The 10,818-nt window shown below is 49.1% G+C and overlaps 1 pseudogene; it reads right to left on the bottom strand.

The window, feature by feature from the left end:
* Positions 1–1,434: 1,434 nt before the first annotated feature.
* LOC119807144 lies at positions 1,435–3,195 on the bottom strand (annotated as a pseudogene).
* Between the last annotated feature and the right edge of the window lie 7,623 nt (positions 3,196–10,818).

Raw genomic sequence — 10,818 nt, 5'->3', positions numbered from 1 at the left:
CCTCTCAGCAAACCTGCCAGGAAAATGCATGCCAGAATCAGCAGACCTCACCCAAGTGCTGGCCAAGTCTTTACCCTTGATGTCATCATGGGCAAGATGCCTGAGCCCCTTCTCAGCGCCTGGGTTTCCTCACTGGTAAAATGATAAAAGCGGCACCATGGAAGAGACCCCCACCTAGAAGTCCCCGCTCCTTCCTATTTTGAGCCAGGCAGCACTAATGGCTGCAGGGAACCTGAGGAATAGACTGCCCTGAGCAGTCTATTGTGGCTACGTCTGGCCACAGCTGCAGTCTCTGGGCAATGAGCTTTATAAGCAAAGTTGTGTGGGGTTTCTAAGAAAATGGATAAAGGGGGAATTATCAAAGTGGCACTTTTAAAGGAACTTTTAAAGGCTTTCTTTCCTTGTCTTTTTGTCCACCATGGGAAAATATGGTGAGAAGTTGGCCATCAGCAAACCAGAACAAGAGTGCTGGCCAGGAAGCCAAACTGCCTGGCATCTTGATTTTGGACATCCTTGAATGGATGCAGTTATTCCTGTGAAAGGCTCAGCTAGCATCTGGTCCACAGGGCTGGAGGAGAGGGTCTCTGAGGCCCTCACACACAGAGATATTTCTATTGTCTTCATCAGTGCAGCAGCTGTCCCAGATTCCACAAACCGAGTGACACAAAGAACAGGCACTTATGCCTCAAAGCACTGGACACCCGAGGTCAAAATGCCAGCCAGCTTTCCTTGGGTAGAGCTCCCTCCTGGGCTCGTTGGTAGATGCCGGCTATCCTCATCATGGGCAGAATGAAAATACTGGTCTCTCTCTTCTTCAGTCTTGTGTTCACTATGCAGTTAAGGATGACCTTGGACTCCTGCCTCTGCCTATTAAGTGCCGGGATTCCTGGCAGGTACTGCCAGATTTATACCTGACTTACATAACGTTGGGGATGAAACCTTGGACTGTATGTATGGCAGACAAGCTCTGCAGCTGAGCTGTAACTCAGGTTGGTCTTGAACTCACCATCCTCTCTCTCATTCTGCTTAGCATTCGCCTACCAATTTGAACTCCTCTGGCTCTTTCACCCTTTCTTCTTTCCTTCCTTCCTTCCTTCCTTCCTTCCTTCCTTCCTTCCTTCCTTCCGTCCTCCTTCTCTCTCTCCCATTCATGTTTTGAGATAAGGGTCTTATGTATCTGAAGCTGATCTTGAACTTCTGATTGTCTTGCCTCCTCCTCCTCCTCCTCCTCCTCCTCCTCCTTCTTCTTCTGATAGGAATTTTATTTTGTTATAAGACATCTTTCCACCCCAGTTGTTCTCTGGACCCTGTAAACAAAATTGCTCTCTGGACTTCAAGAACAAAATAGCATTGAGCAAGTCCAACGCAGGGATGGATGTCCAGTGCTTTAGCCATTATAGGACTCGTACATTCACCTCAGGAAACCTTGTCAGTCTAAGGTGGCAGATTTGGAGGCAGTGTTTTGTATTTCCTTTTAGAGTGTTTGTCTCTTTCAAAGTTTCTCTTCATCTTCCTATTGCTGTGGATGCATTCATGACACAGCTATTATCTTCCATTCCTGGGGATGGGAACGCACAGGCTGGTAATAGGAAGAGAGGTGATGTAGGAGGGTCATCTGTCTATGTGTTACTTTCATTGGTTAATTAATAAAGAAAACTGCTTGGCCTGATAGGTCAGAACATAGGTAGGTGGGATAGACAGAACAGAATGCTGGGAAGAAGGAAAATGAGTCAGATGCCATGATTCTCCCATCAGAGACAGACGCAGGTTAGGATCTTTCCCGGTAAGCCACCACCTTGTGGTGCTACACAAATTATTAGAAATGGGTTAGTCAAGATGTGAGAGTTAGCCAATAAGAGGCTGGAACTAATGGGCCAGGCAGTGTTTAAAAGAATATAATTTGTGTGTTGTTATTTCGGGGCATAAGCTTGCCAGGCAGCTGGGAGCCAGGCAGCGAGAAGCGGCCCGCAGCTCCTTCTACAGAGAGGTACTATCCTTTGGGGACTGTCTGGAACCCAGGTATGACCGGTGTGCATCTGCAGGCAAACCCAGCCTGCCTTATCTGCAGGGAGCTGTCTACTATGGAGGATGCACTACCTGCATCCAGTAATTGGCAGCTGAAAGGCTTTGACAATCAAGGGAAGAGGCTGGCGGTTCACAGCCTTAGGGTGAGCAGCTCTCACGACAATTCTTCCCCAGACTGCAAAAACGGATTCCCTTTCTGAAGTTATAACTTCAACTCTAACGTCCTCCTCTCTTCCTCTTGAAGCTTCAAGGCCTGGGTCCTTTGATGACAATTTTGGGTTTCTTGGGAACTGGCTTCATTTTGGCCTCAAAAGATATTTGGGGAATGTGACATTTTTGTTTGGAATATGAGTTTTTCTGGAGTCTCAAGTAGACTTCAACTTTCTTGCCATTTGTACTTAAGTTATGACAGCAACACCGTTCCCGAAGAGCGTTCTGGGACACCTCATTAATAGGAGGCAGGATGGTGGCAGGGGCGGTGGGGCTTTAACTTGGATACCAAGGAGTTGGTATCCTGAGAAGCTGGCATTGGGGGAACTGGAGGCCTGAAGTCTATGGCTGAAGAAACACTTGACTTCGTTATAGGCAATGTCTATGGTTAGTGCCGCAGTAGTTGGGACCAGCGTTAAAATAATTTTTTCTTCATTAAATTCTCCCTTGTCATAGGTGTCCTGGCTTGAGAGTGACATTTTCAACAGACTTCAGAGAAGACAAAAGCAGCAAAGATAAGGATGTCTGGAGCTCACCATCTTGCCTCTACCTTCTAAGTGCTAGGATTATAGAGGAATATTACCAGATCCCTCCTTCTATTCTTCTGAAAAATTATTGATTCCATGATGGGGAGCAGAACCCCCACCACCTTGTCTAACTCTAATTACCTCTCAAAAACCCTGTCTCCAAGCCCCACCACACTGGGGTTCAGGTTTCAACACATGAACTTGAGAGGAACATAAAAACTCAGGGGTACAATTGGAAACACTAAACATACTTGAGTTTAAGCTCAAGATAGATTAGCCTCAGCAGCCCTGCTGGATTTGGGTCTGACACACTGAGATTCCTCTACAGGGAGATGAGAATGTTAGAGGCAAACACAGTGACAGGGACCAAAAGCTGCGTCCATGAGCCACCGGTCCCGGCAGCTGGCAGATGTGTGGCTACCAGGGCCGTCATTCATCAAAGCTGCTCTTCAGGAGGCTGGATTGATGGCTCAGTGGTTAAAGACTGTGTACTACTCTTGTAAGGGACCCAAGTTCAGTTCCCAGGATTCTCATCAAGTGGCTCACAGCTCCCTGAATTCCAGTGCTAGGGGATCTGTCACCTCTGCAGGCACATACCGAAAGTGCCAGGCATCAGGCCAGGTGGCAATGGCTTAAAAATAATCACCCAGGGGAGCAAAGACCTTGCATGGCAGGGAAAGACAGGGAGGGGTGACCACAGTGTCTGGGGACAGGCTGAGAAAGGACTGCCATGGATCAGCTGGGCTGGAGTGCAGAAAGAGCAAAGGTGAATCAGGGGACAGAGAAGAGCAGAGAGAGGAAACCCTTTGGAGAGCCCACAGGAAGTCATCCAGAGGGTGACATACAAGGTTAAACCCTAACCTCCGCATATATGGCACTTGCGTGAACACACACACACAGACTTAATAAAACAAATCTTCTTAAAATTCTACTAAAAAAAAGCCGCTCTTCTTTCAAGGCAGAAACCACTAGGAAGAGGCCTCAGGAGTGAAAGGGACCTTCAGGTCACATCCAACACACATCTGAGCCTCTGCTAGGGAGACAACTCTGTCACCAGGGCAACTGCTAGGGAGGCTGAGGTGCTGGGCATGTATAGGAATGACTCAGCAGGAGCAGAGCATGGCTCAAACTGGAGGCTCACTGGAGAGCTTGGGAAGGTTTGCAAGATGAAGGGTGATGGAGGAAGCAGGGCAAGCACAGCTCCTTGGTGCCACACTGGTTGTCAACCCCAGGTGAGAGCCATCACCCCGGCCTGTGGAGAAGCTGTACAACAGGAGCTGGAACCCCCATTGACAAGACACAGGCAGCTTATGGTGACCCCATGGGAGGGAGCCAGTGTCTACTCTGTTCCCCTGCTTCTGAGGCTAACCAAAGGCCATTAAGGCCAGGGCTGTGGCTCACTACTGTAAGCCTTCCAGAGAAGCAGGCAAGAAGTGACTCAGCAAGCGATCAGGCTAGGGCTTTGGACTTTCCTCCATCTATCTTTCAAACCTCCGGTAGGGTAGCTTCTATTATTATAATCCCCATGTTTGCAAATGAGAAACAGAGGCCCAGGGAAAGAGACTGAACCACTGGAAAGACATCATTTTGTAAAGAAACACACCTTGGAGTCTCTAGAACGAGACAGATTGCTTGCTTGTTTGTTTTGCCAGAGCTGTTCAGATAAGAGATTTCAAGTTGTTTTGTTTCTTTCAAAGTCTCCTGTAGCACAGGCTGGCTTTGAAATTCTTATGCAGCCAAAGGTGACCATGGACTTCTGGTCTTCCTGCCTCCACCTCTCAAGTGTGAAGGTTACACTTATGGGCTGTCACTCATGGTTTATGCAGTCTCAGGGCTTGAGCCCAGGGCTTCGTACATTGCTAGGCAAGTTCTCTACCAGCTGAAATTCACCATGAGCCCCAGACAAACAAGTTCTAGTTAATCTTGAGTGAGTGCGAGTCTCCATGGAGCCTGGAGATGCATCTTCTGATGGCCTCGTTCTACAAGGAAGAAGAAGAGTATTGATGGGGGCTGAACCAGTCAGCTCCTAGAGTCCCTTGAGACCCAAAGCAGTCATGCACCACCTAACAACGAAGACAAATGTTGTTAGGCAGTTTTGCCATTGTGCAAACATCACAGAGTGTACATTGTATTATAGGATGATACAACCTGCTGCACACTGAGACTGTGTGGTCACGGAGGCTGTGTTGGGGACATAGGCTGTGTGGAGGACACAGGTGGTGTGGTCTCAAAGGCTGTGGGGTGGACGGAGGCCATGTGGGGGACGGAGGCCGTGGGGTGGACGGAGGCTGTGTGGTCACTGATGGAGGCTGTGTTGTCACGGAGGCCGTGGGGTCATGGAGGCTGTGAGGTGCACTGAGGTTGTACAGTGGACTGATGAGGCCTGTATGTTTTGGCCCTTGTTAACTGAAACTTTGTGAGGTAGTGAATGCGTAACTATAGTCTTATTCAGTGATGACTTAAATCACTACTTTTGATTTGTCAAAACAAAACCAGAAAATGTCCCCACCACCCACAATGAAAATGTGTGCTAAAATAACAAAATCTCTTTCCGCTGAACTAAACCACTGCGGGAACTCTCCACTGAGTGATACCAAGGTGGCTGACATTGGCAAGAACAGCACACACAAAAATAAAAAATCAGGGCCACCTACTTGGGCCCCTCATAGTCACATTCCCCATCAACACACCTGAAAATCCCACCTTTGTCTTGCCTTTGTGTCTAAGATTAAAGTTTCCTGGGGAGAAAGAAAACACATTCAGGAACAATGGTGTCTCTCAGTGCCATGGGCCGTGAGTTTGTGGGGACTCTGTTGGGACAAATGTCAGGAAATCTGGTTTGACTGGCTAAAAGTCAAAGGCAATCTGTCAGGCCATGTCCCAGAGAAAGCCTGGCTCCAGGCATGAACTGGCTCAGACCCAAAGGATGTCACCATGACATTCAGATTCCCTCTCTGTCTTGACTCCACTCAACTGACTCTGGTGCCAACTTCAGCATCACCCCTTGGCACAGAGGCTGCACAGCCTAGCCCAGGTTGTGCTTCTTGGTGGACTCTCAGAGATGAGCACGGACAAGGGCAACCTCAGACGGTTTCCTGTCTGCTCAGCAGTGAGGGATAGATGCAGGTTAAGTTAGGGTGAGGGTGGACCAAGAGGGATTGTTGCGGAAGTGAGTACTGTCATGCTGTGTGTGGACAACTTACTGTGAGTCCATGACATTGAAGAGGTGTGCATCTTAGTAGAGATGATGGCTAGGAGAAGGGCACACTCGAGTTCAGATGGCACCACAGAATGAAATGCTGGAGGTGTCTGAGTCAGGGGTTAGGGTGTGCCTTCCCCCTTTGGGAACCCCTGAGGGATTAGGAGAGGGAGGTCACTCTCACTGAATCAGACCTACTCAGAATATGTGACCTCAGAATGTGACCCAGGGTAGGAACTCAGAAATGATGACTGACTGACTGACTGACTGAATGAATGAATGAATGAATGCTTTCTACGGCTCTGTGCTGCTAAGCAGAAGTAGCATTCATCCATCCACAGAGTTGACTAAGCTCATATGGTACACAGTAGAGGCAAGCGGATTGTTGAAAATGAAATGAAATTGGTCAAGGGAAAGACAGCAGTCACATGCGTGCTTGTGTTTGTTTTATTTTATGGTTCTTGAGATTGTACCCATGTGCTCAGGAACAGCAGGCGTGTGCTTAAAATAGAAACCCGCTGGAGCAAGGAGACGTGCGAGCAGGACATGGTAGCGCAGTCAGTCCCGTGTTTCCAGTACTCGAGAAGGCAGAGGCAGGAAACTATCAAGGTCAGCCTCAGCCACAGCAAGTCCAACACTAGGTAGGGCCGTTTAGCAAGACTTTGTCTCAGAGTCAGAAGTGAAAAAACAGGGCTGGGCTTGTGTGGAAGAAGAAGGTTTAGTGGGAGGGAGAAGAAAAAGGTAAGGGGTAAAGACAACAAAAATACACCATGTACACAAGAACTCATCAAAGACGTGGTGTGTGTGTGTGTGTGTGTGTGTGTGTGTGTGTGTGTGTTTGGTTTTGATAGAGTTTCTCTGGGTAACAGCTCTGGCTGTCCTGGAACTTGCTTTGTTGACTAGGTCAGCCTCAAACGTGTAGAGACCTACCTGCCTCTGCTTCCTGAGTGCTGGGATTAAAAGCCAGCACCACCTCTGCCCAGCTACGTAAAATTTGAGAATTAGTTAGTTAACTGGGGGGTTGGAAAGATGGTTGGAAAGATGTTAAGAGCACTGAATGCCTTTCTAGAGGACCGGGGTTCAATTCCCCACACCCACATGGCCGCTTACAACTCCAGTTCCATGGCAAAACCACCAATGAACATAAAAAATAAAAAAATTAAAAAACTTTAAAAAGAGAATTAACTAATTGAAAAACTAGAGCTGGGGATGTAGCTCAGTGGTAGAATGCTTCCATGACCTGCTTGAGATCCTATGTTTAATCCCTACCACTAGAAAGAGGTGGGGAGGGAGGAGAGGCAGAAAGGGAGAGGAGAGGGGGTAGGAGGTAGGAGAGAGAGGGAACAGAAGGTAGGGGGGAGAGGATGAGAGGGGAAAAAGAAGAGAAAAAAGAGAAGGGGAGGAAAGGAGAGAGGGGGAGAGAAAATAAGAAGAGAGAGGAGAGAGGGAGAGGGGGAAGGTAGAGAGAGGAGAGAAGAGAGAGAAAAGGAAAGAGAGGAGAGAGGGGGGAGAGAAGATAGGAGGAAGAGGAGAGAAAGGAAGAGAGGGGAAGAGGGAGAGAGGAGGAAGGGAAAGAAAACGAAAGAGGGGAGAAAAAGGGGAGAGAAGATAGAAGGAGAGAGAGGAAGGAGGGAGGAGCGAGCGGGAGAGAGGAGAGAAAAGAGGAAGAAAAGAAGGGGATAGAAGGTGAGACAGAGAGACTGAGAAACAGCATTGTGTATTTATTCTTTGAGGGGTTGCGCCATCAGGGCTGAGGGAAAGACAGGCTCCAAAAGGCCTAAAAAGCTTCAGTGAGACTAGCCACTGGGCCATGTGCTGGGTGTGACCCTGGTGGGACAAAAGGAGGTACACAGTGGGCTGAAGGTAGAGTTGAGGAATCAGCTTTAGGATACAGCCAGTCCCAGGCTCCAGTCCCTTCCCTGTGAGCTCCGTCACATTCCCCTTCCTTAAGCTTCCGCTTTCTCACTAGGGGAAAGAGGGAGAGGTGTCTGTGAGTTGTCCATGCTGCTGCTGACTCTAATGCCTCACTTGCCTTCCTCCATCCCTGCTGGTTACAACCCGGCTGCCAGACCCTCCTCTGTTGGCATGGTGGTGTGCGCCACCCGCAGCAGAGACATCCCAGAATGCTCATTGCTGAGAGTCTCTCAAGAGTGAGCAGGAACTGTGACAGGGTGGAGATGGTGTGGCCTTCTCCCTCGGGTGTGTCCTCAACAGCACAGCACTGGCTGCAGCACCATTAGCATCCAGTGTGTGCTGAAGGAAGAAGGAAGGAGAGAGGAGGGAACAAGGACAAGGAGTAAAGACGCCAATTAAAGGGTGGCTGTGTACAGAGGATCCATGAGCGCAGGGCTATAGCTCAGAAGTTAGAGCGGTTACCTAGCAGGCACAAATGGTGGAGGCCCCGAGTTCAATCCCCAGCACTCTATGAACAGGGCATGGTGGCAAATGTAATCCGAGCACGTTGACTGTGCATGTAAGATCGGAAGTGCAAGGTCACCCTCAGCTATACAGTGAGTTTAAGACCAGCCTGCGGTCCATGAGACCTTGTCTGCAAAAAGAGAAAACACTACTCCCAAAACACTCTGGGGCATTTGCAAAGGCACATAGCTCTTACAAAGTATGGAGTGCCTAAGAGCTGAGTAGTTTTCAATTACCAGAGGGGAGGGGAGAGAGGTAAAAGAATTGTCCTCACTTTGCTTGGGTTCACCTGGCTTCTGGGCAGAACATTCAAGGCCTGGCTAAGCAACAGCCTCTGCCCGGCTCCCTGGGGCCTGATGTTTGAACCCCACTCAGACCCCGAGGGTTTGGAGTTCATTTTCTTTTGGCAAACCGTCAGCTTTCCTTTTCTGAAGGAAAATATAAAATATAAAAAGACACTCACATAACATCTTGGAGATCAAATGACTCTTGGAAAATTGCATTTTGATGAGTGAGGGAATCCAAACATATGGATTAAGTTCTCTTTAGATCTCCTGGGGGAGATGAGGGCCAGCCGTGAGCAGGGCTCAGCAGGCCCAGGCAGCAATGTTCTGTACCTCTTAGGAGTGTGCAGTGGGTGCACCGAGGGAGGGCTGAGCTATCTCAGGCCCTGACACAGCGGCTGTTGACCACATTCCAGCTGGCTCAACCGCAGGGGAGGCATGCACTTTAAAAAAATGACTGTTTCCTTTCTTCTGACTTCCCCTACCCCAGGGGGCCAAGCTTTAGGGTCTTATTAGTGACTGGAAAGGGTAGTGGGTTGCTGTTCCATCTGTGTGATTTATCCCAGACAGCAACTTCCAAGTTTCTCCCTGGAGAAAACGCCAGAAGGATCTGCTGAAGCCAAATATTTGCAATCAGGTACTTAGGTGAGGGCACTGATTCTTTTTATGGCCCTCATTCCTATCTCAATTTCGCTGATGCAGCCAGGCTCAGACTCCGGGACCTTGCATCAAGCATGATTCATGCTGTCGCTGCTGGGAACGAGCGCCACCAGGCACCAGCCCTTCCAACTTTCTTACCTAACACGGGAGAAAACTCAAGGCTCTTTCCTCCCTTCTCGTCCTGACCTGGCAGGAGCAAGGACTGTGCTGACCGCCTGCTTAGTGATGAATGCGGCCTGCAGTGTACCCAGTGAGTGAGGCCGTGCTGCAGGTCGCTTCGCGCTCCCACCTCACCAGGACAATGGGCGGCTCTGCCTGCTTTACAAACAAGTAAACTGATGCACACAGATTCTGCAGCCTAAACCCAGGCTACACAGCTAGTAACCGACAGAGCTGGGATTTGGACCAAGGGTTTTACCAATGCCAGATGTATCCTCACGTCTATTGCAGCCTCCCAAATGGCATGGGCTTTGGTTGCTGCTGAGGATCGCTGTTCTTCTGCCATGACATGGCTGGTGCCCTCTTGAACTGTCGTTAGCTGTGCTCACCCAGGGAGAGCTGCGTAAGATTGGGCCCATTAACTTTGCCTCATGGAGGTGAGGAGGTACATATAGAGCCTCTCACCTTCATGAGGATTCACAGAGAGGTGGCAGTAGCTTGGTGGGGGAGACGTACACCGGGCCTTGCCCCTCCTCTAAGATCTGTAGACAGAACATGGTTAGTTGCTGGGAGAGGGGCTCACCAGGGCCCATGTCACCCTGAAGATATACAGGCAGTTAAAGGTTACTGGAGAGAGATTGTATCTTCCATGATGTATTTGATTTTAAGTTGTCCATACTCCTATAAGTAACTAAGCTCATCCCCGAGACAGCACTGTCTGAAGCTGGAGCCGGACTCACCATGTCCCCGTGATTGATGTGTTCCTTCCTTGAGGAGTCCCTAGAGCATTCACAGTAGCCAGGTTGCTTGGTCTGACTGGCCTCTGCCCAAGGCACTGAAACTGCAGGGAAGAGTCCAATAACTGACAGGTATAGAGACAAATCAGCTCCACAGCCGCTACTACCATCCCTGCCTCCTCCTCCCCTCTTCTTCTGTCTTCTTCTATAGCCCAGGCTGTCCTTGAACTCAGAGACCCACCTGCCTCTGCCTTCCAAGTGCTAGAATTAAATGTATGTGCTAGCATGCCCAACTCTCAAGTCAGCTTCTAACACCCCAACTCCTTTAAGGAAATAGATGAAGCATTTAAAATGGTGCTTCTCATAAAGGCCTATTGGGAACACTATCAATCCTGCAACGGTACTGAACGCTGACAGTGTCTAACCTCGGCTTCACTGTCCCTGGCAGATGAGTCCCTCTGATCTGTTTCACTCCTACCACCTGACAGAAATCTCCCACACCCTCCAATGAGGCTTCGTGCATCCATAAGGTTATTGATGCTTGATTGGTTGGGCCTGGCACTAGACTGGAACTCGGAGCCTTGTGCATAGTAACCAAG

This window comes from Arvicola amphibius, chromosome 2 (assembly GCF_903992535.2).
Source record: "Arvicola amphibius chromosome 2, mArvAmp1.2, whole genome shotgun sequence".
In the NCBI taxonomy this organism is placed as follows: Eukaryota; Metazoa; Chordata; class Mammalia; order Rodentia; family Cricetidae; genus Arvicola; species Arvicola amphibius.
The sequence above is the reverse complement of the archived record's forward strand: the minus strand, read 5'-3'. Positions and strand labels throughout refer to the sequence as shown.